Source organism: Cherax quadricarinatus, chromosome 9 (assembly GCF_038502225.1).
Source record: "Cherax quadricarinatus isolate ZL_2023a chromosome 9, ASM3850222v1, whole genome shotgun sequence".
Classification (NCBI taxonomy): domain Eukaryota; kingdom Metazoa; phylum Arthropoda; class Malacostraca; order Decapoda; family Parastacidae; genus Cherax; species Cherax quadricarinatus.
In genome coordinates, this window is record NC_091300.1 from 59,241,265 (window position 1) to 59,268,846 (window position 27,582).

Genomic DNA, 27,582 nt, shown 5'->3' on the forward strand with positions numbered 1-27,582 from the left:
TCATTAACTTCACATCATCTGCAAACAAGGACACTTCTGAGTCTATCCCTTCCGTTATGTCGTTCACATATATCAAGAACAGCACAGGTCCTAGGACTGACCCCTGTGGAACCCCGCTTGTCACAGGCGCCCACTCTGACACCTCGTCGCGTACCATGACTCATTGTTGCCTCCCTGTCAGGTATTCTCTGATCCATTGCAGTGCCTTTCCTGTTATGTGTGCCTGGTCCTCTAGCTTTTGCAGTAACCTCTTGTGAGGAACTGTGTCGAAGGCCTTCTTGCAGTCCAAAAATATGCAGTCGATCCACCCCTCTCTCTCTTGTCTTACTTCTGTCACCTTATCATAAAACTCTAGTAGGTTTGTGACACAGGATTTTCCTTCACTGAAACCGTGCTGGTTGTCAACTATACACTTGTTTCTTTCCAGGTGCCCCACCACTCTCCTCCTGATGATCTTCTCCATGACCTTGCATACTATACACGTTAGTGATACAGGTCTGTAGTTTAGTGCCTCATGTCTGCCTCCCTTTTTAAAAATTGAGACTACATTTGCCATTTTCCATACCTCAGGGAGTTGCCCAGTTTCAAATGATGTGTTGAAGATCTTTGTTAATGGCTCACACAATATCTCTTCTCCCTCTTTAAGGACCCACGGAGAGATGTTGTTTGGTCCCACCGCCTTTGAGGTGTCAAGTTCGCATAGCAGCTTCTTCACCTCCTCCTTGGTTATATGTACCTCATCCAGCACTTGCTGGTGTGCCCCCTTGTTCTGATTTCTTGGAGTCCTACTGGTTTCCACTGTAAATACCTCTTTAAATCTTGTGTTGAGCTCCTGACAAGCCTCTCGGTCGTTTCTTGTGAGTTCCCCATCACCCTTCCTCAGTCTGATTACCTGGTCCTTGACTGTTGTTTTCCTCCTGATGTGGCTGTACAACAGCTTCGGGTCAGTCTTTACTTTTGATGCTATGTCATTTTCATATTGTCTCTGAGCCTCCCTTCTTATCTGTGCATATTCATTTCTGGCTCTTCGGCTGATTTCTTTATTTTCCTGAGTTCTCTGTCTTCTGTACCTTTTCCATTCTCTAGTACACCTAGTTTTTGCCTCCCTACACCTTTGGGTGAACCAAGGACTCGTTATGTTCTTCCCATTATTTCTGTATCCCTTGGGAACAAACCTCTCCTCTGCCTCCTTGCATTTTGTTGCTACATAGTCCATCATTTCTTGTACTGGTTTTCTTGTCAGTTCCCTCTTCCACTGAATGTCTTGAAGGAAGTGTGTGTGTGTGTGTGTGTGTGTGTGTGTGTGTGTGTACTCACCTAGTTGTACTCACCTAGTTGAGGTTGCGGGGGTCGAGTCCGAGCTCCTGGCCCCGCCTCTTCACTGATCGCTACTAGGTCACTCTCCCTGAGCCGTGAGCTTTATCGTACCTCTGCTTAAAGCTATGTATGGATCCTGCCTCCACTACATCGCTTCCCAAACTATTCCACTTACTGACTACTCTGTGGCTGAAGAAATACTTCCTAACATCCCTGTGATTCATCTGTGTCTTTAGCTTCCAACTGTGTCCCCTTGTTACTGTGTCCAATCTCTGGAACATCCTGTTTTTGTCCACCTTGTCAATTCCTCTCAGTATTTTGTATGTCGTTATCATGTCCCCCCTATCTCTCCTGTCCTCCAGTGTCGTCAGGTTGATTTCCCTTAACCTCTCCTCGTAGGACATACCTCTTAGCTCTGGGACTAGTCTTGTTGCAAACCTTTGCACTTTCTCTAGTTTCTTTACGTGCTTGGCTAGGTGTGGGTTCCAAACTGGTGCCGCATACTCCAATATGGGCCTAACGTATACGGTGTACAGGGTCCTGAACGATTCCTTATTAAGATGTCGGAATGCTGTTCTGAGGTTTGCTAGGCGCCCATATGCTGCAGCAGTTATTTGGTTGATGTGCGCTTCAGGAGATGTGCCTGGTGTTATACTCACCCCAAGATCTTTTTCCTTGAGTGAGGTTTGTAGTCTCTGACCCCCTAGACTGTACTCCGTCTGCGGCCTTCTTTGCCCTTCCCCAATCTTCATGACTTTGCACTTGGTGGGATTGAACTCCAGGAGCCAATTGCTGGACCAGTTCTGCAGCCTGTCCAGATCCCTTTGTAGTTCTGCCTGGTCTTCGATCGAGTGTATTCTTCTCATCAACTTCACGTCATCTGCAAACAGGGACACCTCAGAGTCTATTCCTTCCGTCATGTCGTGTGTGTGTGTGTGTGTGTGTGTGTGTGTGTGTGTGCGTGTGTGTGTGTGTGTGTGTGTGTGTGTGTGTGTGTGTGTGTGTGTGTTTCTGTGGCTGTGTCTGTGGTTTTTCCTACGCTCATCTCAGGCAGCCTTTCCTTATTTTTTTCTCTTATTATTCACTGATTATGTTGCTAACTACTTGGTCACGTCTACTCTCCTTGTTTGCTCTTGTAGTTTGTACTGGAGTCTCCTGTAATACTGTCTCACATTTTTTTTTTACAATAACAATAATGACTTGGTACCTAAGTCATTATTATAGGTAGCAAAACGATTTACGATTCCTATTTACCTACCTGTAAAAGGGGTTCACCTTCACAGTTTTGTATTCGACTAAACTAGTTTCATATTAGAATAAACTAGTTTCATATCCTTGTTATGGGAACGTACAGATTCTTTTTCTTCTCGTAATACCCAAAATAGTTTTGTCTCTTTTCGTTCTTTTATTTTGACAATTATTATTGAAGCTTCTAATGTTTGCTGCTCGCCTCTGTTTATTTCTCCTGTTTTATCTCGCCATATTTCGCAGTCAACATTTTTTGAAGCTTCTATTAAATTTTTCTTATTCTTTCCGATCATCTTTTGTCAGTTTACTTTCTTTTTTTAATGTTTTATTTACCTTACAGTTCTTTACTTTCTTTATTTAGGTACTAATCGACTTTGAGTCTGTTATAATATTTTCTATTTTCTTAATTTTCGAATTGTCTTTTATTATAGTTTTCTCTAATATAGTCATTCTCGACTCTTCTCCTTAGTTCCGTGTTTTCCACTATACGTCTTCATATTTATCAATTTTTTTTTATCCTTTACTAGCAGAAATCTGTGTGTGTTTAGCTTTCTATATCGTGAATAATTTCTGTAACATTGAGTACTGTCTCGCACCCCACTTATGTGTCCCTATGAACTGAGTCTAAGATTAAATCTGCCATACAAATGCTATCACTCTTTCTCTCCATTCATTTTTTTACCTTTGGATATGACTCAGTAGTTTTTTTTTCTCTCTCATATCGCGTACTGTCGTGCTATCAATTTCTCTCAATTTTCCGGTCGTTTATCGTCAATATACTGTTTGTTTCTTTTATATTTTCGTCTACTTCCTTTAAATATATATATTTTTGTTTCTTCTTGTCTTCGTCCCATCTCCAAAAGGTAATAAAAACTATGCAGTCGCTGGCTTCTAAGAGTTTCTCCTTTTCGACTTTCTCTCATCATGCACATATCATTTTTGAGATAATAGTCACAACAGTCTTGCCCTTTCATGTCTTTCATGGTATCCTTCTGGTGACTTTAACATGTCAGCGTAAAATGTTGTTCATTACTATCTTCATCTGTTTGTTTCCTCCACATTTTTTGACAACTCGTGTGATTCCGTGATCTCTTCTCTCGATTTCTTTATGAATTCTGTCTCATGTGATGAGTAGTTCTTGGCTTTGTCTTTGTTTGGTTTGGTTTGTGTTTTTACCTTCTAATTAACTCCATCCTTCCGTGTTTTGGTTGTCTTCACTTTAGCCTTTTATAGAGACGTTGAACTTGTCTTGACTATTTCACATGCCTATAATCAATAGTGCCACCACTTCTCCTCAGTCGTCTCTCTCTCTCTCTCTCTCTCTCTCTCTCTCTCTCTCTCTCTCTCTCTCTCTCTCTCTCTCGCTCTCTCGCGCTCTCTCTCTCTCTCTCTCTCTCTCTCTCTCTCTCTCTCTCTCTCTCTCTCTCTCTCTCTCTCTCTCTCTCTCTCTCTCTCTCCCCTCTTTCTCTCCTCTCTCCCTCCTATTTACACAATGGTTTTACAAGGTTAGGCTAAGTTAAGAACAGTTACCAACTTCAGTCTTTTACTGTTATAAGACATACAAACAGGAAATAGGGTGAAGTTGGAGTCATCTGTGTGCTGGCAATTTCATTTGGTCACCAGACTTTATTTCATCAATGGCATAATACTGTACGAATATGTTCCAAACTCGAGTCATTCTAGGAATAATTGATTTCAGATGAAGCGATGTTCTTGGAAAGGATTTACCAGAGGATACTTAATGTTTGCTACTCATCTCGTTGTTGTACTTTGACAATATTGGCTCTGAACATAACAGAAAGGCCACCCACATCTTTCCAATGTTTAAGGCTCTGCCGAAATGACAAATGTGAGTCGTCTTCTGTTCTCTGTTATCTACATCACCTCATTCGACAGCCTTACCCAATATTATTTTTCTTGTGCAAGAAAGGTATAAAATACCGACAGTATGAAAGTTAAGACACATGTGCAACATCTGGATATCTTTATTGTAGACGTTTCGCCATCCAGTGGCTATATCATGACACTGCTCATTATGTCCTAGAATCTGTATTGATAAAGCCACTGGATGGCGAAACGTCTACAATAAAGATATCCAGATGTTGCACATGTGTCTTAACTTTCATTATTTTTCTTAAATTTTTATTGTTATGAAACGTACAAAGGTGGAACCAGCTCAGGGACAGCAGCTTCATTTCGTCAACTGTATTTAATCGATGTTGTTTTGCTTTACGAACATGTTCCAAATCTGAGTCATTCTAGAAATGAATTATCTCGGATAAAGTGATGTTCTCGAGAAGAGTAGTCAGAATGCAGTTGGTGTTTGTTGCCCGTCTTGTTGTTTAGAAAGGGTTCTCTCACTGTCTGTGACGTGGGACTGAATGTGGTACCTAAAAATATCGTCCTCGTGCATAACTGTAGAAGAGCCATCAATATTCAGACCCCGTACAGGCGAGAAATAAGTCGTCTTGCTTGGTTCTCGATTCTGTCCAGATGTCGTAGATGAGGTGGGGGAAAATACGTAATCTAGGAAAGGGAGAATACTTAAGGTGTGAGTCCACTTGTGCCTCATATAAAGTTTTGTAGCCTTTATTATCGAGCAGGAATAAAATACGTCTTAGTCTATTTAACTTCTTGGCAGCCTTGTTTGCAAACTTTACCACATAATACACAAATAACCCGCACATAGAAAAGAGGAGCTTACGACGACGTTTCGGTTGTCGTTAACTCCTCTCTTCGAAACGTCGTCGTAAGCTCCTCTCTTCTATGTGCGGGTTATTTGTGTATCGTTCCAGTCACGGTATTGTGCCTTTTTTTTTGTTATTTACCCCCTAATTCTTCATGGATATTTAGGAGTTAAATTTTACTCGTAGGTTATCATCCTCATCATACCACTGCTTCAGCATTAACATTACTCTTCCTAGAGACCACTAGCATCTGTGTTTTCTGAGAAGCAAATGTAACCTCCCTTGGTTTTTCTGGAGGTTGATATAACTGTTACCTGGAGATGGATGTGCCTGAGAATATGTGCACTTCTCTGATAAATACTGACAACGATTGAGTGTTTTGTTGGTTGTTGTCTCATTGAGTACGACTCTTTGACACCTTCATTGAAAGTAATCACTAAAGAAGTGTAGTGCAGAACCAAAGACTCCAAAATGCTTTCAGTTTTGCCAGGAGTATCTGGTGCCACACCCGGTCTAAAGCAATAGCAGTATGCAGTGATACTACGCAACTGATCTTGCATTCATCCTGCGACTGGTGCCACATAGCTCAAACGAAGTAAGTGGTAGTGTAAAGATCCTGTAATTTGTTGTGAGATTGTCTCACGAATTGGCCAGTGATTGACAGGGGTGTCATTGGTCTGTAGTTTCCAATTTCTACATTTACATCTTTCAACCGGGAAAGCTATTTTCACTCTGCTAGTCAGTGCAGATAGTTATGAGTTAGAGGTGATGCTAGCTGGTCTGCACATCTCCTCAGCAATCTTGGGATCACCTTTTCAGGGCCTGCGGATTTTTTTTTTATCCAGCGACTGAAGGAGGATATATACTACAACATCCTTGATAGTTACCTCTGACTAACACAGTTTAAGTGGCTAGGAAAAACAAATTCCCTAAGTGGACGATAGACTAGAATTTTGGTAGCCAAGTGTTCATCAAACAGGTCAGCTTTTTCATCAGGGAAATATCTTTGGTCGTTAACTAAGAACTACCTGGTTTTGAAGCCTACTCTTCCCGATGACAGTTTTGTTTCAGACTGCAATCTAGAGATGGCACAGTTTTTGGCTTCCTCCGACTGCCGACAAGCCTGCATGTGCAGGCTCCTGTTATAGTTAGTAGGAAGCCTCTTGTACCTTGTCCAAGCCTTGTAATTAGCATTAGCAGCGTCTCGGCAACGAAAGCCAAACCAAAGCTGACCTGAATGAAGACTTCGTGAATACTGCCGGTGAGGGATGTATTCGTACTGGAACATTTCAATCGGAGACAGAAATCTCTGAGCAATGGGTCTTCCAGTTCCCTCATCCTTCCTCCTTTGCACAGTCAGACTCATTGTGACAATTCTTGACCTCGTTCTGTCGTCGTAAAGACATCCTTGTCATCAGATGAATCAACATATCTAACAGTTTTACAAGAAACTATACCTTCAGATAAATCACTCAGTATTGGGTCAGAGACTGAGCCAGAGATTTGAATAGGGAAATTACGAAGGTTTTATATGAAACAATGAAAGGTTCATCAAAATCCCACTGCATAAGATGTTAACTGAGGTTATCAACAATAATAATACAACAATTATGCTGACGCAGAAGGAAGTCTGTTTTCCATCAGAAAGTTGATCGGGTCTGCTTGCTACCAGTGAGTTCTCTACATTGCACATAATTATGTGGAGGTACTAAGGTTTATACACTGACTAAAGAATATAATTTCCAAGTGATTGGGAATGGCAACATCAATGAGTTACGGCATTCCAGAATGCTTTTCTAAAAGCGTATGGCAACGCCTAGTCCCTGACAATGTCTGCCTTGTCACATCCATAAGGTGTAGTTAGTAATTCTAGCAAAATTTTCGGAGCCTTTTCGTCAAAAAATATTTAAACAACGGGAATTGTGTAAGGATGATGAGGGCTCACGAAACTGTAAGTTAACTCACTAACATTGGAAATGAAACATCTAATGTTGACAGACGGGATGCTAATAGCCTTGCTTCTGATGTTTTTATTCGGCTTGATTAAATACATGCGCGGAGTGTTAGCCTTGCTGAACTGAGGTATGAGTAGCGGTGAGAGTGACGTACAAGTGTTCATAGGACCTGAAATACTGTTGATTTCTTCCGAGAATAACTCTGCACCTAATGTCTCGCAGGCTGTTATCATTGAAAGTGCTGCCGCTGTCATCAACAGCGGCAGCACTTTCCAGGTGCCTGATTCCCAGCACCTTCTGAATTTCGTTTCTGATTCGGCAACTGATTTCAGTGTTCGTTCTGCTGCTGGTGAGCAAAAGTATTCTATTGGAGTTCGACTCCAATTATGTACAAATCCGAGGCAACCGGAACCAAAAAATTATACTCGATACAGTACGTGGTCCCACAGTACAATTCCAGGATTTGGACGCACTTCTGTATATTTCAATTAAAACAATTTAAAATAACATAGAGGTGATAGTTGAAAATTTTAATCCACTTAATATAAACTGATATACGTTACAGAGGAGGCTGGCTGAGTCATCATGATTTAATACAATATCTCTACAGTCTGTGTCTGTTTGTCTGTCTGTCTCTGTCTGTCTGTCTGTCTGTCTGTCTGTCTATCTGTCTTTCTCTTTCTCTTTCTCTCTCTCTCTCTCTCTCTCTTTCTTTCTCTCTCTCTCTCTCTCAAGTTTTACAAGGTTAGGTTAAGATTCCTAACTTTATTTACAAGCTAAGAGTTGTTACCTACGTCAGCTCATTTGAAAACCTTGTTATTGTTATGAAGCATTCAAATATGGAACAGGATGAAGGTGGAGCCATCTGTTGGCCAGCGATTTCGTTTGATCAACTTGCTTTATTTTGTAGATATCATTATGCTGTACGAACATGTTTCAGACAAGAGTCATCCTAGGAATAATTGATTTCAGATGAAGTGATGTTCTGAAGAAGGATACAATCCGGCGGTAGTTGTTGCTTGTTGCCCGTCTTGTTGTATAGACGCTCACTTCTCGCTGTCAGCAGAGTGGAGCCAAGTGTGGTACTTTGACAATACTGGCCTTGTACATAACAGTAAGGCCACCAACATCTCTCCGGTGTTGAAGGCTCTGCCCAAATGACAGATCTATCCAAGTTGAGATCAGGTGAGAGATGAGCCGTCTTGCTCTGTTCTCTATTCCGTCAAGAAATCGCAGATGAGACAGGGTGGAGGCAATGCAAGGGAGTGAAGCATACTCAAGGTTAGAACGTACTTGTTCCTCGTAGAGAACCTTGCTACTCTCTGTGTCTGTGTCTGTGTCTGTGTCTGTCTGTCTGTCTGTCTGTCTCTCTCTCTCTCTCTCTCTCTCTCTCTCTCTCTCTCTCTCTCTCCTCTCTCTCTCTCTCTCTTCTCTCTCTCTCTCTCTCTCTCTCTCTCTCTCTCTCTTTCCCTCTCCCTTATTCAGATCACAGTAAACACGAATATTTTTCACCTAGACAAGAGATAATAGGCAAACCACGTACTTTTTTTTTTAACACCCAGACCGTCTCCTATCGAGGTCGAGTAATGTGAAAAAAGAGAAAAATACTTTATAATTTATAAAACCTTACCAAGAATCTTGAGAAGTGTTTTGTATTTTTAGGTAACTTTCCAATCTTATCATATAGAACACAGCTTAAAACATTTTATTAGGAGATAATATGATTTTCCCAGCATCAGTATCATCTCATGAGTGTTAAGTAACCGATGCGGAAATATCGCTCATGATGGATCAAGAGTTGAACTATAGAGCGCAGATTGACAGGAGAGAGCAACTTGCGTGTGACTGCCACTAACACAACGTTAGCAAAAGTAGACCGACCATGTTCCACTTACAGTTCTTGTTGCCGGTCGCGTTTTCAAATGCTTAATGATTTACAGAACTAAGTACATATATGTTCACATTGCACATATATTCATGTCTTAATATCAGAAATCCAAATTGGGCAATTTTCAAAAGTAACCCAAATATAATTTAAATTAACGCAAAATGTCGCACGTAGCGCAGCCCAAAATTTGCTTGTCAAGGACCAAAAACATATACGTAGTCCAATTCGGTACTTGTAGGCAGTCTGGCAAAACTTTTCCCCGCTGTAACTGCCTCATGCTTATATAGTTTCGTCTTATTTAGTTTCGCTTCTCTCGTACTTCCTGTGCTATTTCTGTGAAGTCATTTACAGCTCACGACTGTGTCGTTACAAGCACCGAGAGGCCTCTCGTATTCAATATACCTTCAGACTAAATACTACGTCCAGCCTTGCTGGTTCCTCCCCACCTCCTGTTATGGTTGTGTCACTGACATGTTGCTGCATCAAGCTCTTCAATATCACCTGTAGCATCATAACCCTCTACGTTTCTGGTACCTCATGTAGCTTCAGGTTCTTTATTTTTAAAGTCTTCGGTGATCAACTTTGCATTCGTCATATTCGCTCTTTTGGCCTCCGTCGTTATTGTGTTCACCATTCCCTGTTGTAATTATAATTTTATTGTCATGGTCTCCTGCTGTTTACTGAAGAATGTTCATCGCTGTTATCATCACCTTATGACCCACGAGTGTGCGAACTATATGATCCTTTGCCTATGCTCTCTATCCCTCTTCTTTACCTCCTCTCTTCCCTACGTCCTTCTTCATAATCTGATATCCAGCTTGAAAGTTTAGATACTATTATGTCTCATTGAAATTTGTCTCCACGAGTGATACGATGTCTGGGACTCTTCCATTAAACATTTCATCATTTCATCACTCTTATTTGCTATTGAAAGTACATTTATAATCAAGCTTTCAGTTTTAAGTTACTATGTTCCTGGTTTGGCGTTTCTGATTTCTTGCTTCTTTCACATGAAGAGCGTATGGAAGATGGTGGGTGTTGAGGCGAGGGGTACTTTACTGTGGGTTACTTGAACTGGAAGGGATTAGGCCTGTGTGTAAAGATGTGGGTGAATGGGATTGGAGCTAGGGGCAGTTGTGAGGAAGGTTCTCACTTGGAGGGGTGAGGTAAGGTTCGTTGGTGCAAGATGAGCGGAAGCGTGTGGATTTTTTTTTTTTGGTGGGGGGGTATTTTGTTTGAGTGCAAAAGGGAACTAGGCAAAAATGAGGAGTCAATGTTGGGTTATGTATAACGTTCCAATAAGGCCGAGCTTCCTCACCTGTCGATGTATTTTCATGTCTCTCTTGTATTTGGTGGTTTTGTTTCTCTTAGTTTTCGCCTCACTATTCAGTCTAATTCAAGGTACGGATGTTCATGGCTCTCTGACCGCATCTATCGTGGATTCTCTTTCATAATCATCTATCATATCTAAAATAACTGTGTGTGTATCTCTCATATCATTTTTATTGTGAAGGCCAGCCTGACCGGGTGCATGTTTTATCCTTGAGTTCTTTCAAAGTCTCTAAAAATTTGGTAACTTGTTCACTTCAGCCGTCTTCCCTGTCAATCCAGTGATAATTGGAATCTATTGTTCTTAAGCCTAATATATTCCTTCACGTGTCTTCTCTTTGGCCTTTTGAAGCCCACGACATTTCCCTTCAGATTTCTGTTTTGAACAGTTCTTTTTATGCTTCTCTCAATATCTACAGCCCCTCCAGGTAACCTGAGAGCATTTCCACAAGATTTTTTTTTTTTACTCGTCCCTTCCTTCTTTCCACTTCACCTGCTAATACTATTTTTACCTTCACCGTGTTCATTATTCCCTTTTATCTCCTCCAGTTATTTTCTCGGCTTCCTTAGTTCCTCTTCCAGACTTATTACATTTGCCTCAGCAGCTGCATCCTTTCTGTCCCTTAAAATTATTTTTTTGAGATACCTTCGGTACCTTTTCCTTTATCTCTGCAAACATCCCTGATCCTTATGGAATTCCACTTGGTACTCTTTATTAACACAATCACAGATAATCACTCCTTGTCTCCTTCCCACAAGGTACTCTTTTGTTCCACCTCGGTGCTTCCTCCGTATACCTGCCTGCTTCTCAAAGTTTTGGACCAGTTTCTTGTAAGAAACTGTGCAAAATGTCTTCGTTCAGTCTATGAATAGGCAGCCTTCCCATTCTTCTCTCTGTATTTCTTGTCTCACTTCTGTTACTATGTCAATGAATTGCATCACATTTCTGAGACAAATTTAGCTATCTATTGCTTGTTAGTTACTGGTATTTGATAAAGCAATGACAAATCGATTTTTCGTCAGCAAAAAATACCGTATTATAATTGTTTCACCCCAGATAAAAGTACAGCAAAGAAAACGCGATTTTTCAAAATAGTATAACCCTGAATGTGTAGTGTAACAGTTATTACAATTGTTTCCTAAATGAAAACTGGCTTTATGTAAATAACCAAATAATTCGCTTACATGGTATTCGAGGTTGAACTTCCAAGCATAGTATTACAAGGGTAAAACATCCATAATTATTCTTTTAGAGAATGTTGGTATTTATAAACAAAGTCAAATGAAATGCGTGTTAACTGACGTTCCACCATTAATATTGGTAGCGTTTAATACAATATACTTAACACACTTAGCCTTCTCAGCCGACTACATTCATTAGTGTATGATGGGATTTTTTCTAATTTAGCTGTGTGTATGATGAATTAATGTTTTTTTTACCGTTATTATTTATTTTCGAAAAATCTTTCATTGATGGAATATTGAAAACGTAAATAATAACATAAATATGCGTCAGTTTAGTGCGTATCAGTCGCCACAACTTTTCCCACACAAGTTAATATCACTCTAAATTCTGCATCAGACTCCTCTCACTGTACAGGAAAGCAAGATGGAGATTTTTCATGAATTTAACGAAAGAAAAAAAATGCTTCAAAAACTGCCTAAAATTCCTTAATTATACACAAATGACATCATTACGTCAAATGTCCTAAATGTACTGAATTGCATTAAAATTTTGCCATATTTCAGTATTATATTTTGGTAAATTTAAGTCATTTATCATTTTTTTCCGACTGTTAGGAATAACCCTACCTAAGAACTTTACCAGGTCCTTTCCACTATTTATTTTCCTTGTCCAGACTTGGAACTCTTTCTTCGGCAAAGATTGTTCTGTAGATTGTAATAAAGTTGGTAGAATTACCGACAATATGTAAAGTAAAAGGACACAAGTGCAACTAATGTGACATTTATTGTGGCAACGTTTCGCTCTCCAGGAGCTTTATCAAGCCATGGCTTGATAAAGCTCCTGGAGAGCGAAACGTTGCCACAATAAATGTCACATTAGTTGCACTTGTGTCCTTTTACTTTACAAAGATTGTTCTCTTCTCCTATTCCAAGTTTTAATACCTTGCTGTTTTACACATTCCTGTGACTTCCTTTCTTTTCCTTTCATCGCCGTTTTGCTCTCCCCCTCCTTTTTGACTGCCCAACTATTGATTTCTCACTTTCTTTTCCTGTTGAGTCAACACAGTCAAAAGTTTATGTTCATTCTGAGATTTCAGAGAAGCCAGGTGACGGAGACACTGTCAGGTATATCCCTTCGTTGACAGTATCACACAAGTAAGTCATAGCAGGGCGAGCTATTATAGAAGTTAGTGTGTCGTGCACAGTACCTTTGTGTGTGTGTGTGTGTGTGTGTGTGTGTGTGTGTGTGTGTGTATGTATGTGTGTGTGTGTGTGTGTGTGTGTGGGTATCCACTGGTATCTATTGGAAAGAAGTTGTAGTTAATTATTATCATCTTTGTTATCCTTTGGTTGTTCTGCATGGTAGGTTGAATGATGGTGCTGGTGATGGTGACGGTGATGGTGATAGTGGGTGTGACGGTGGAGGTGGTGTTGAACAGTAGTTACATTAAATTTATTCACAATGAATTGTTTCAGGTTCATTGATTTGTATCTGGTATGGGCGATATTGAGGAAATCTTCTGTGATAATGACGGGTGGTTGGTTGTACACACTTAAATGCACAGTTTATAAACTGAGTACGATTCAATCACATGTCTAAAAACATCAGAGTAGATAACAGTTATCATCCAGGATCATTAACGGCTTTCTCTCTACCTCACAATGATTAAAAGCTCTACATGATTTGTGATAACGATAAAACAGAACCACTGACATGTCTTTGACAACCCAAGCAGAAAGACAGAACGAGATAGAACACACCAAATTATCTGAGAACTGACGAAATTCAGTCAGGTTTGACATTTCCCAAGAACACCTCAGCTGTAGTGCCACTGATTTAAATCACCAACGATTGCATACTGAGTTTACTGTCACCATCATCAAGGCTTATTTACAAAATTACAAAGAGATAAGTGTGAATGTTGAAGACTTGAGATACCTGGAGTATGTATCGGCTGGAATATTGCTGCACACTAACTGCACCTTTCAAGGCAGGTGAAATTGCCGACCTAGAAAATGTACAGAGAACTTTCACGGCGCGCATAACGGAGATAAAACATCTCAATTACTGGGAGCGCTTGAGGTTCCTAAACCTGTATTCCCTGGAACGCAGGAGGGAGAGATACATGATTATATACACCTGGAAAATCCTAGAGGGACTAGTACCGAACTTGCACACGAAAATCACTCACTACGAAAGCAAAAGACTTGACAGACGATGCACCATCCCCCCAATGAAAAGCAGGGGTGTCACTAGCACGTTAAGAGACCATACAATAAGTGCCAGGGGCCCGAGACTGTTCAACTGCCTCCGAGCACACATAAGGGGGATTACCAACAGACCCCTGGCAGTCTTCAAGCTGGTACTGGACAAGCACCTAAAGTCAGTTCCTGATCAGCCGGGCTGTGGCTCGTACGTTGGTTTGCGTGCAGCCAGCAGCAACAGCCTGGTTGATCAGGCTCTGATCCACCAGGAGGCCTGGTCACAGACCGGGCCGCGGGGGCGTTGACCCCCGGAACTCTCTCCAGGTAAACTCCAGGTTGTTAGGTAAGACACATATGCAACAGTTAGGTATCTTTATTATGAAACGTTTCGCCTACACAGTAGGCTTCTTCAGTCAAGTACAGAAAAGTTGATAGAAGCAGAAGATACTTCAAGTATCTTCTGCTTCTATCAACTTTTCTGTACTTGACTGAAGAAGCCTACTGTGTAGGCGAAACGTTTCATAATAAAGATACCTAACTGTTGCATATGTGTCTTACCTAACAACCTGTCGGTATTTTATACCATTTTAATGTTTAAACTCCAGGTCAGCGCCCCCGCGCCCCAGTCCATCACTAGGCCTCGCGGTCGATTAAGGCCTGATCAACCAGACTGCTACTGCCGACCGCACGCAAACCAAAGTACAAACCACAGCCCGGCTGGTTAGGTAATGGCTTTAAATGCTCGTCCAGCTCCCTCTTGAAAACAGTCAGAGGTCTATTGGTAATCCCCCTTATGTATGCTGGGAAGCAGATGAAGCAATATTGAATCTGTTTTAGGTAAACACGCAGTACCAGATTATTATCTCCATGAGGCGGGTAGTAAGCCAGACTCTTAAACTAGAAAACATAAGAACATAAGAACATAAGAAAGGAGGAACACTGCAGGAGGCCTGTTGGCCCATACTAGGCAGGTCCTTTACAATTCATCCCACTAACAAAACATTTGACCAACCCAATTTTCAATGCCACCCAAGAAATAAGCTCTGATGTGAAAGTCCCACTCAAATCCAACCCCTCCCACTCATGTACTTATCCAACCTAAATTTGAAACTACCCAAAGTCCCAGCCTCAATAACCCAACTAGGTAGACTGTTCCACTCATCAACTACCCTATTTCCAAACCAATACTTTCCTATGTCCTTTCTAAATCTAAACTTATCTAATTTAAATCCATTACTGCGGGTTCTCTCTTGGAGAGATATCCTCAAGACCTTGTTAATATCCCCTTTATTAATACCTATCTTCCACTTATACACTTCGATCAGGTCTCCCCTCATTCTTCGTCTAACAAGTGAATGTAACTTAAGAGTCTTCAATCTTTCTTCATAAGGAAGATTTCTAATGCTATGTATTAATTTAGTCATCCTACGCTGAATGTTTTCTAACGAATTTATGTCCATTCTGTAATATGGAGACCAGAATTGAGCTGCATAATCTAGGTGAGGCCTTACTAATGATGTATAAAGCTGCAGTATGACCTCTGGACTTCTGTTGCTTACACTTCTTGATATAAATCCCAGTAATCTATTTGCCTTATTACGTACGCTTAGGCATTGCTGTCTTGGTTTAAGGTTGCTGCTTACCATAACCCCCAAGTCCTTTTCGCAATCTGTATGGCTAAGTTCTACATTATTTAACTTATAAGTGCTAGGGTTATGGACACTCCCGAGCTTCAGAACCTTGCATTTATCTACATTGAACTGCATCTGCCACTTTTCTGACCAAGAGTAGAGTTTGTCTAAATCCTCCTGAAGTTCCCTAACATCTACGTTTGAATCAATTATCCTACCTATCTTCGTGTCATCGGCGAATTTGCTCATATCACTAGCAATTCCTTCATCAAGATCATTGATATATATTATAAACAACAACGGGCCCAAGACTGATCCCTGTGGAACGCCACTTGTTACTGATCCCCACTCGGATTTAACCCCATTTATGGACACTCTCTGCTTCCTGTCTGTGAGCCATGATTCGATCCACGAGAGCACCCTTTCCCCAATGCCATGAGCTGCTACTTTCTTCAACAGTCTTTGGTGCAGAACTCTATCAAATGCCTTACTAAAATCTAAGTAAACAATATCAAATTCTTTATCGTGGTCAACAGCCTCAAAAGCTTCACTGAAGAAAGTTAATAAATTAGTTAGACAAGACCGGCCTCTTGTGAATCCATGCTGAGTATCCTTAATCAAGCTATGCTTATCGAGATGGCTTCTTATAATCTCAGCTATAATTGACTCTAGTAATTTGCCTACAATTGAGGTCAGGCTTATTGGGGCGGTAATTTGACGGTAACGACTTGTCCCCTGTTTTAAAAATAGGAATTACATTAGCCATCTTCCACATATCAGACACAACACCTGTTTGAAGAGATAAATTAAAAATATTAGTTAATGGTTCACAGACTTCCATTTTGCATTCCTTAAGAACCCTTGAAAAAACCTCATCAGGACCCGGTGACTTATTTTGCTTCAGTCGGTCTATCTGCTTCACAACCATTTCACTAGTGACTGTGATGTTACATAATTTATCTTCTTCTGATCCACTATAAAAATTAATTACCGGAATATTATTAGTGTCTTCCTGTGTAAAAACCGAGAGAAAATAATTATTTAAAATCGAGCACATTTCATTCTCTTTGTCAGTAAGATGCCCATAGTTATTTTTAAGGGGACCTATCTTATCTCTGACTTTTGTTCTATATACCTGGAAAAAACTTTTTGGATTAGTTTTAGAATCCCTAGCAACTTTAATTTCATAGTCCCTTTTAGCTTTTCTTATCCCCTTTTTAATGTCCCTCTTAATGTCAATATACTGATTCATAAGATGACCCTCGCCTCTTTTGATATGCCTATAAATTCCTTTCTTATGCCCTAGTAGATATTTCAGCCTATTATTCATCCATTTTGGGTCATTTCTATTTGATCTAATTTCCTTATAAGGGATAAACGTTCTTTGAGCAGCATGTATTGTGTTCAGAAAACTGTCATATTGATAGCTCTCTTCGTTACCCCAGTCAACAGATGATAAGTGTTCTCTAAGCCCATCGTAATCTGCTAAGCGAAAATCTGGGACTGTTACTGAGTTATCCCTACTATCATACTTCCATTCAATTCTAAATGTAATTGATTTGTGGTCGCTAGCACCCAGTTCCTCTGAAACTTCTAAATTATTAACAAGGGATTCATTGTTTGCCAGAACTAAGTCAAGCAGGTTATTACCCCTTGTAGGTTCTGTCACAAACTGCTTCAAAAAACAATCCTGAACTACTTCTAAGAAATCGTATGATTCTAAATTCCCAGTCAAGAAATTCCAATCAATATGACTAAAGTTAAAGTCTCCTAGAATTACTACATTATCGTGTCTTGTGGCCCTAACAATTTCCTCCCATAGTAGTCTCCCTTGGTCCCTATCTAAATTTGGGGGACGGTATATCACACCTAAAATTAATTTTTCATGCCCCTCTTAAAATTCTATCCAAACAGACTCAGTATGTGTTACTTCAGACTTAATACCCGTTTTTATGCAACAGTTCAAGCGATCTCGGACATACAATGCCACCCCACCCCCCTTCCCGATACTTCTATCTACTTGGAACAATTTAAAACCCTGAATGTGACATTCTGCAGGCATGTCCCGACTTTTTGAATTAAACCACGTCTCAGTAATGACAAATACATCTATGTTACCTGCACTAGCAACTAGTCTCAACTCGTCCATCTTATTCCTAGCACTGCGACTATTTGTGTAATAAATTTTTAATGACCCTCCTCTCTCTTTACCCTTCCTGCTCCTTTCTATTATTCCACTAAACCTATTACTGTCCTTGTCAATTAGTGCCACTGGCTTTCCAATATCCACCTCATTTTGCCTATTACTAGTTCTCCTAGTACTCATATTACTACCCTGCGACTTAACAGTTTTCCCGCCAAAACCCATACCACTATCTATTCCTAGTTTAAAGACCTAACAGCTCCCTCCACTGTGTTGGCCAGTGATCCCACCCCACACCTAGATAAGTGAACCCCATCCCTGGCATACATGTCATTTCTGCCATAGAAGAGGTCCCAGTTGTCAATGAATGTTACCGCATTTTCCTTACAGTATTTGTCTAGCCAGCAATTGACACCAATTGCTCTGGACAACCATTCATTTCCAACTCCTCTCCTTGGCAAAATGCCACATATGACAGGTTTCCCGTCCTTCCTCCTAATTATCTCTATTGCTGACCTATACCTGCTAATCAGGTCCTCACTCCTACGTCTGCCAACATCGTTGCCTCCAGCACTGAGACAGATAATAGGATTGCTCCCATTACCTCTCATGATGTCATCCAGACGGCTAACAATATCCTTCATCCCAGCCCCAGGAAAACACACTCTCTGCCTCCTACTCCTATCCTTCAAGCAGAATGCCCTATCCATGTACCTAATCTGGCTATCCCCAACAACAACAATGTTTTTACCTTCCTTGGCGTCGTCCGTCGTGATGCTCCGAGTAGTCGACTCACATTCGCCAGGTAGCATTACACCACTTGTAGAATTCGTCAAGACGTTCTCGATGGTCTTCGTTGGGGTTTCTAGGGATGTCTTACTCACGTCTGCCAATGCTTCTTTGGTGCTCGTTGTGGCATTCCCAGTAGAACACTCACATTCGTCAGGTAGCACCGAGAATGAGTTGGAAGTTTCCACGGTAGTCTTCTGGTTTCTCGTTGTTTCTGCCTCTCCAACCGTTTTCTTGATCTTAAGCTTGGTTCCATGTTGCCCGGCCACTGACCAAGCTCCCCTCTTAACCTGGGGACTCACAACAGAAGGATTACTACGAATCCTCTTGTTCTCCTCCGTTAATCGCCGTATCTCCATCTTAGCAACTCTGAGCTCTTCTCTCAGCTGCTGGTAAAGTTGCTCAAGAGAGGGCATCCTGGTACAGATTCACAGAGAGCACACAAACAGGTCTTCACAGAGCTAAGTACACGTCACCACCCAAGCTAAGTACACGTCACCACTGAGCTAAGTACACGTCACCACTCAAGTTAAGTACACGTCACCACTGAGCTAAGTACACGTCACCACTGTGTGTTATCCACTGAACGATGTGGGATTAATAAGACCTCTATACACTAGATCTAGAAAGCTAGCATAGACCCTCACTTTGACCACAATGAATGTTTTTACATATGAATCTCACACTAACAATATTGTGGCAAGCTCTAATTAGAGTCTTTTCAATGACTCTCCAAATGAGATTCGAACCCATGGATAACCATAAGTTTGAATCCCCACTTTTCCCTGAACTGCTTACAATAAAAGAACATAAGAAAGGAGGAACACTGCAGCAGGCCTGTTGGCCCATACTAGGCAGGTCCTTTACAATCCATTTGCCCAACCCAATTTTCAATGCTCCCCAAGAAATAAGGTCTGATAACTCTATCCACTCATTTGCTCATATCATAGTGTCCTTATCATTTCATGAGACATACTAGGTTATATTTGCTTTCATTACGTATATTGAAGACTAGACGCTTATTTCTCATGTTGGTAACAGCCTGAGACAGAAGATCTCCATGATGTTTGAGCATTTCATACGAAGTAACAAGTGCCTACTTGAGCATTCCTCTAGGACAAGACTAAACTACGGGGAATATGGTTGTTCTTAAAGCTAATTATCATATTAAGTGGTTTGATCGTGGAGATCTTCAGGATCTCCACGACTATGGTGCTCTTCGCACCTACTCCTAGGTTGAGGGACTGATTACCTCGTCTTCTGTACATAGTTCTACTGTCTTCAAGTTATGTCCTAGAATTTGTATTGATAAAGCCACTGGATGGCGAAACGTCTACAATAAAGATACCAAAATGTTGCACATGTGTCTTAATCTCAATTTTAAACATGCTGAAAGAGAATACCGATTGCTGGACCAAACAAGGCAAGTTCTGGAAGAGAAAACGGAATTTTATACTAGCCGTCAGTCAAGAGAAAAATGACTAGTGTGCCCCATCTCTCCGCTTCAGATGTTCCAAGTGTGTACGCAAACAGTAGGTATGGACCAGAACTCAATGTCACAGAAAATTCTGTAGAACATCTGAATCTGGATAGACACCAATGATCATGTTTGAAAAGCCACTTTTTGCCCCTGCCAAGCACATTCAAATACTATGTCCATAGAGTTATGGCGAAGAGAAGGTGGTAGAGTCATTTTGCTAGCTTCACATCGACATGGCAAACTTTAATACTTTGTGGAACTGGCTGCAAGGAAGTAACTGGGTAAAAACACTGGTGAAAGCTAAAACTGCCACGGAAAGATGGCTTACTCCTTCCTCCAAGCTATCCATGTAGCATGCTTACGAGACCTGTGCAGCAGTCTTGTACTATTGCACCATACATTTGACAGAGACAGTCAGATGAATTAAAGGTTATTGCCACCAGAGTGGAGAAATCCCCATACTTCGTAAATGAGCTTCAGGGAATCTGTTGGAGTCGATGAAAGACGTGAAGAAACAGTTTGAGGTGATCAGTCTCTCAGTCTTCAAAGTGGATCAGTCTTGAATCTGAAATAAATGCCCGAGTGTGGAGAGTAAAGAATATTTTACTGATGCCCGGCAATATGGCATATATTTTATATAGTGTCTTTTTTCCCATGAGAAATCATATTTCCTTATTCAGAGACCTGAAGTAGGTATATTTCTTCAAACAGGGCAGGAATTAGGTATATTTCCTCATTTAATGCCCTGAAGTAAACAGATTTCCAAACTTAATACATCGGAGGAAGAATATTTCCTCCTGTATATATTTCCTTATTTTATCATGTCTTCTGTTTAACCATTATTTACTAAACACTCACTCCGTTATTATACTATATATTGCACATATTGCTTATCTCATAATTGCATTTCCGGATGCTAACATATTCCATCATTTATAACCTTCAACAACCTCAACCTTATACACACTGACAGGGTATTTGCATACTGACTTGATCACTACCCTGATATATGCATAATTCCCCACTCAGTGCCTTAGAAGAAGCATAATATTCCACTTACCGCTCGTGGATTCTCGAATTCGTATAACCACACCAAGAATAAGTGCATTCTCCCACCCACAGACAAAGAACTGGTGTATTCTCGTAGTCTCAGCCCGACGATTAATGTGTTCTATTACTCTCGGACTCTCAGCCCATGCGAAAGTGTATTCTCCCACTGATAGTCGAGAAGAAGTGTATTTTCCAACTTAAAGCCAGAGAATAAGTGTATTTTCTTACATCCCACCAGTATTTTCTCTAGTTTTCAGCAGCGAATAGGAATATTCCCCACTCACTTCCCGAGAGTACATGTTCCCCACTCACAACACGAGTGTTTGTGTTTTCTCCCACTCAGCACGTGACTTAGTACTGTCCCACAGAACACACAAAAAATCCTGATCCCTCTCCAAGCACATAATAGCAACATATAGAACTTTACCTATTTTAGTGCCAATGAGTAACTAAAACCAGCTAGTAATTAGTTGGGTATTAAGGCAGCATCACTTGATCAGTGTATCTCAGTCAATATATACCGTGAGATATGCATTTTTTTTTTGTACAGTCACCTTGAAGTTTGTCTCTCAGCGAATATACACGAAGAGTTGTGCATCTCCCACTCCATATATACCAAGAAAAGAATACCTTTGTGTAAAACAGTTGAGAATACGTATCTTTCTGAATATATTCAGCGTATATGCACGATGAGGATAGAGTCAGTCACTGTATGCTAACTAAGAGGTGAATATCTTTTATTGTTGCAAACTCAAGGAGCATTTACAATGACGGACTAACATATCCCTGTATACATACACAGAGAGATACATACCTCACATGGTATACACACTGGAAATACAATGCTTTACAATGAATCTGCACTGAGAAATATACACATATTCAAGTTTAAACAGTGAATATATCCATCTCACTGTATTTATAAACTGAGAGAAATGCACATCAGAGCGCATATACACCGAAAAATAGATAGACCTCATTATAAATATACAGTGATAGAGACAAGTGCAAGCAAACACTTCAAGCGACACACACCTCATACACCATATTTTCTTTGAGGTGCACTCATCTTTGTGTGTATTCTATTACATATAAAAATTTCTAGATGCTCAATATATATATATATATATATATATATATATATATATATATATATATATATATATATATATATATATATATATATATATAAACACTGATCTCTGGCTGAAGGAGACTCGAACCTACGAACCTTAGGACAAGGTACGCAGTGCTTTACCAATCTACCCACACTGGACCAATACCTTTGAACAATGCAAGGAATTCGAATTCCTTGCATTGTTCAAATCTCTAGTAAGGCTGATGCATGCAGGGGATGAGATGAAAAGCTGTAAGCCTTCTCCCTGAAAGCTGGCTGCCTTGGATCAAAACGTGTAGCGCATGCTACACGCCAAGGTATTGTCCAGTGTGGGTAGATTGGTAAAGCACTGCGTACCTTGTCCTAAGGTTCGTAGGTTCGAGTCTCCTTCAGCCAGAGATCAGTGTTTGTGTATATTTCGCATGCTCTCGCGAATTCCTTGCATATATATATATATATATATATATATATATATATATATATATATATATTCCTAGTATGGGCCAACAGGCCTGCTGCAGTGAGCCTCCTTTCTTATGTATAAGAGAAAATTTTAGAAAGACTTAATTTTAAATGAGTTCTTGCTAACTGACCAGTACACAAATAACCCGTACATAAAAGAGAGAAGCTTACGACGACGTTTCGGTCCGACTTGGACCATTGACAAAGTCACTTTGTCAATGGTCCAAGTCGGACCGAAACGTCGTCGTAAGCTTCTCTCTTTTATGTGCGGGTTATTTGTGTATCGTTCCAGTCACGGTATTGTGCCTTTTTGTTATTTATAACTGACCAGTTTTACATATTCGGCACGACATATTTATATATATACAGGTCCCCTCTCTGACATCTCATCACGTACCATGACTCGTTGTTGCAATGTCAGGTATTCTCTGATCCATTGTAGTGCTTTTCCTTTTGTGCGTGTCTGCTCCTCTAGCCTTTGCACTAATCTCTTGTGGGAAACTGTGTCGACGGCCTTCTTGCACTCCAAGAAAATGCAATCTACCCAACCTCTGCCACGTGTCTCACTTCCGTGTGTGTGTGTGTGTGTGTGTATGTGTGTGTGTGTGTGTGTGTGTGTGTGTGTGTGTGTGTGTGTGAGTGTGTGTGTGTGTGAGTGTGTGTGTGTGTGTGTGTGTGTGTGTGTGTGTGTGTGTGTGTGTGTGCGTGCGTGTGCACTCACCTATTTGTGGTTGCAGGGGTCGAGTCTTAGCTCCTGTGTGTGTGTACTCACCTAGTTGTACTCACCTAGTTGAGGTTGCGGGGGTCGAGTCCGAGCTCCTGGCCCCGCCTCTTCACTGATCGCTACTGGGTCACTCTCCCTGAGCCGTGAGCTTTATCATACCCATGCTTAAAGCTATGTATGGATCCTGCCTCCACTACATCGCTTCCCAAACTATTCCACTTACTGACTACTCTGTGGCTGAAGAAATACTTCCTAACATCCCTGTGATTCATCTGTGTCTTCAGCTTCCAACTGTGTCCCCTAGTTACTGTGTCCAATCTCTGGAACATCCTGTCTTTGTCCACCTTGTCAATACCTCTCAGTATTTTGTATGTCGTTATCATGTCCCCCCTATCTCTCCTGTCCTCCAGTGTCGTCAGGTTGATTTCCCTTAACCTCTCCTCGTAGGACATACCTCTTAGCTCTGGGACTAGTCTTGTTGCAAACCTTTGCACTTTCTCTAGTTTCTTCACGTGCTTGGCTAGGTGTGGGTTCCAAACTGGTGCCGCATACTCCAATATGGGCCTAACGTACACGGTGTACAGGGTCCTGAATGATTCCTTATTAAGATGTCGGAATGCTGTTCTGAGGTTTGCTAGGCGCCCATATGCTGCAGCAGTTATTTGGTTGATGTGCGCTTCAGATGTGCCTGGTGTTATACTCACCCCAAGATCTTTTTCCTTGAGTGAGGTTTGTAGTCTCTGGCCCCCTAGACTGTACTCCGTCTGCGGTCTTCTTTGCCCTTTCCCAATCTTCATGACTTAGCACTTGGTGGGATTGAACTCCAGGAGCCAATTGCTGGACCAGGTCTGCAGCCTGTCCAGATCCCTTTGTAGTTTTGCCTGGTCTTCGATCGTGTGTGTGTGTGTGTGTGTGTGTGTGTGTGTGTGTGTGTGTGTGTGTGTGTGTGTGTGTGTGTGTGTGTGTGTGTGTGTGTGTGTGTGTGTGTGTGTACTCACCTAATTGTATTCACCTAATTGTGGTTGCAGGGGTCGAGACTCAGCTCCTGGCCCCGCCTCTTCACTGATCGCTACTGGGTCCTCTCTCTCTCTGCTTCCTGAGCTTTGTCATACCTCTTCTTAAAACTATGTATGATTCCTGCCTCCACTACTTCACTTGCTAGGCTATTCCACTTGCTGACAACTCTATGACTGAAGAAATACTTCCTAACGTCCCTGTGACTCGTCTGAGTCTTCAGCTTCCAGTTGTGACCCCTTGTCCCTGTGTCCCCTCTCTGGAACATCCTATCTCTGTCCACCTTGTCTATTCCCCGCAGTATCTTGTATGTCGTTATCATGTCTCCCCTGACCCTTCTGTCCTCCAGTGTCGTCAGTCCGATTTCCCTTAACCTTTCCTCGTACGCCATTCCCTTGAGCTCTGGGACTAGCCTTGTTGCAAACCTTTGTACTTTCTCTAACTTCTTGACGTGCTTGACCAGGTGTGGGTTCCAGACTGGTGCTGCATACTCCAGTATGGGCCTAACATACACAGTGTACAGTGTGTGTGTGTGTGTGTACTCACCTATTTGTAGTTCCAGTGGTCGATTCATAGCTCCTGGCTCCACCTCTTCACTGATTGCTACTGGGTCCTCTCTCTCCCTGCTCCATGAACTTTATCAAACCTCGTCTTAAAGCTATGTATGTGTGTGTACTCACCTAATTGTTTTTGCAGGGGTCGAGACTCAGCTCCTGGCCCCGCCTCTTCACTAATCGCTAATAGGTTCTCTCTCTCTCTGTTTCCTGAGCTTTGTCATACCTCGTCTTAAAGCTATGTATGGTTCCTGCCTCCACTACATCACTTGCTAGGCTATTCCACTTCGTGACGACTCTATGACTGAAGAAATATTTCCTAACATCCCTCTGACTCGTCTGAGTCTTCAGTTTCCAATACTGACTACATGTTTCTGTGTCCCATCTCTGGAACATCCTGTCTCTGTCCACCTTGTCTATTCCACGCAGTTTTTTGTATGTCGTTATCATGTCTCCCCTGACACGCCTGTCCTCCAATGTCGTCAGTCCGATATCCCTCAACCTTTCTTCGTAGGACATTCCCCTGAGCTCCGGAACTAGCCTTGTTGCAAACCTTTGCACTTTCTCTAATTTCTTGACTTGCTTTACCAGGTGTAGGTTCCAAACTGGTGCTGCATACTCCAGTATGTGTACTCACCTAGTTGAGGTTGCGGGGGTCGAGTCCGAGCTCCTGGCCCCTCCTCTTCACTGATCGCTACTAGGTCACTCTCCCTGAGCCGTGAGCTTTATCATACCCATGCTTAAAGCTATGTATGGATCCTGCCTCCACTACATCGCTTCCCAAACTATTCCACTTACTGACTACTCTGTGGCTGAAGAAATACTTCCTAACATCCCTGTGATTCATCTGTGTCTTCAGCTTCCAACTGTGTCCCCTTGTTACTGTGTCCAATCTCTGGAACATCCTGTCTTTGTCCACCTTGTCAATTCCTCTCAGTATTTTGTATTTCGTTATCATGTCCCCCCTATCTCTCCTGTCCTCCAGTGTCGTCAGGTTGATTTCCCTTAACCTCTCCTCGTGTGTGTGTGTGTGTGTGTGTGTGCGTGTGTGTGTGTGTGTGTGTGTGTGTGTGTGTGTGTGTGTGTGTGTGTGTGTGTGTGTGTGTGTGTGTGTGTGTGTGTGTGTGTGTGTGTGTGTGTGTGTGTGTGTGTGTGTGTGTGTGTGTGTGTGTGTGTGTGTGTGTGTGTGTGTGTGTGTGTGTGTGTCCGGTAATGTGTATTTGATTGTGTGTATATGCATTGCGTGATATGTTCTTTTTTTGTGTATTTATGTAGATAATCTAAATATTAGACTCGGGAGAAGTAGAGAAGTAAATGTGAATTGGTTAGTTTCTCAGCTTTAGAATCTTAATTCTGGAGTGTTGTGTCCCTGGTAAGTGTTCGACTACATATCCTAGAACAATGTAAAGTTGATGCATCACATAATGTAGGTTGGCCAGGACAGGTCCTGACCTGGGTCTTCTCCATATGGTGTCCTGACACTAGCTCGCGAAGGAGTGTCGGAGTTTGTACAAGTGATGCATCGTTTACAGGCCTATGACAATGGCGTGGTGAGCATTCTAGTCAAGTAGAGTACGGCTTACAGCCCTATTGCGGAGGCAGCACTATTATAAGGGTGCTGTGGAGCATGCGAATTTAGTATTTTATACTGTAGGCAGAAGTGAGATGCAAAAGTAGGAGATGGCAATATTGTACACCATTAATTTAATTATAAATTTATGAGAGCAATATATCAGTATCTTGGTTCAGAATATGTCTTCTCCAGCTGTACCAGGTTAAAAGATTTTGCATATTTCTCTCCTTAAGGTGTAGTTTAGATAGAAATTTAACATAAAATTATGATTATTAAATTTTTCTGTCTTTATAACATAATTCTGTAGCTAAAATTTAATATATTTCAGAAGGCCTATATTAAACTAGCAAGACCCGCCTCCTGTGACGCCATCTCCAGATTCCGCATCTCACTTCTAGCTACAGTGTACAAGGCTCCATTCTTATTCCACAGCTTCAGACTGATCGCGGCTATGGAGCTGAATGAATATCAAAGCTGAGGGAGTGACCTCTTCCAAATTACTTTTTCTTCGATGGGTAAAGGATTAATCACCTTTTATTTACTTCCTCACTAATTCTAATACACATGTGCAATATTGAAACCGCCTTTGTAATAGACTTTAGAAATGTTCTGAGCAGGCAAAATGCTTCGATAGAAAAATAGCCAACAGTTGCACATGTATTTTCCTCATCTATTTAGATGTCAGTTTCATATGCCATGAATACAGTGACACTGGAGAGAGATGTCTGGACCTACCTTTGGCCGTCTGGTCGACGTGTTTTGATAGGTAATACTAGTTTATGTAGGAACTACGATGACTGTCCAAGTCTTGACAAATCACTGACAGACACATCAAAAAAAATTTAGATACGCCCATCATACACAAATAACATAGAAAAACAATAAATAATTGGCAAAGAGCACCATAATATCCACACAAAATAATTGTCAAAGAGCACCATAATATCCACACAAAATAATTGTCAAAGAGCACCATAATATCCACACAAAATAATTGTCAAAGAGCACCATAATATCCACACAAAATAATTGTCAAAGAGCACCATAATATCCACACAAAATAATTGTCATAGAGCACCATAATATCCACACAAAATAATTGGCAAAGAGTACCATAATATCCACACAAAATAATTGTCAAAGAGCACCATAATATCCACAAAAAATAATTGTCATAGAGCACCATAATATCCACACAAAATAATTGTCATAGAGCACCATAATATCCACA

General features: G+C 41.2%; 1 protein-coding gene across 1 annotated transcript in view; it reads right to left on the reverse strand.

Moving 5' to 3' along the window:
* LOC128686032 (protein turtle-like) overlaps window positions 1-27,582 on the reverse strand; it is a 660,191-nt gene that overhangs the window by 258,949 nt on the left and 373,660 nt on the right. The window lies entirely within an intron of this gene.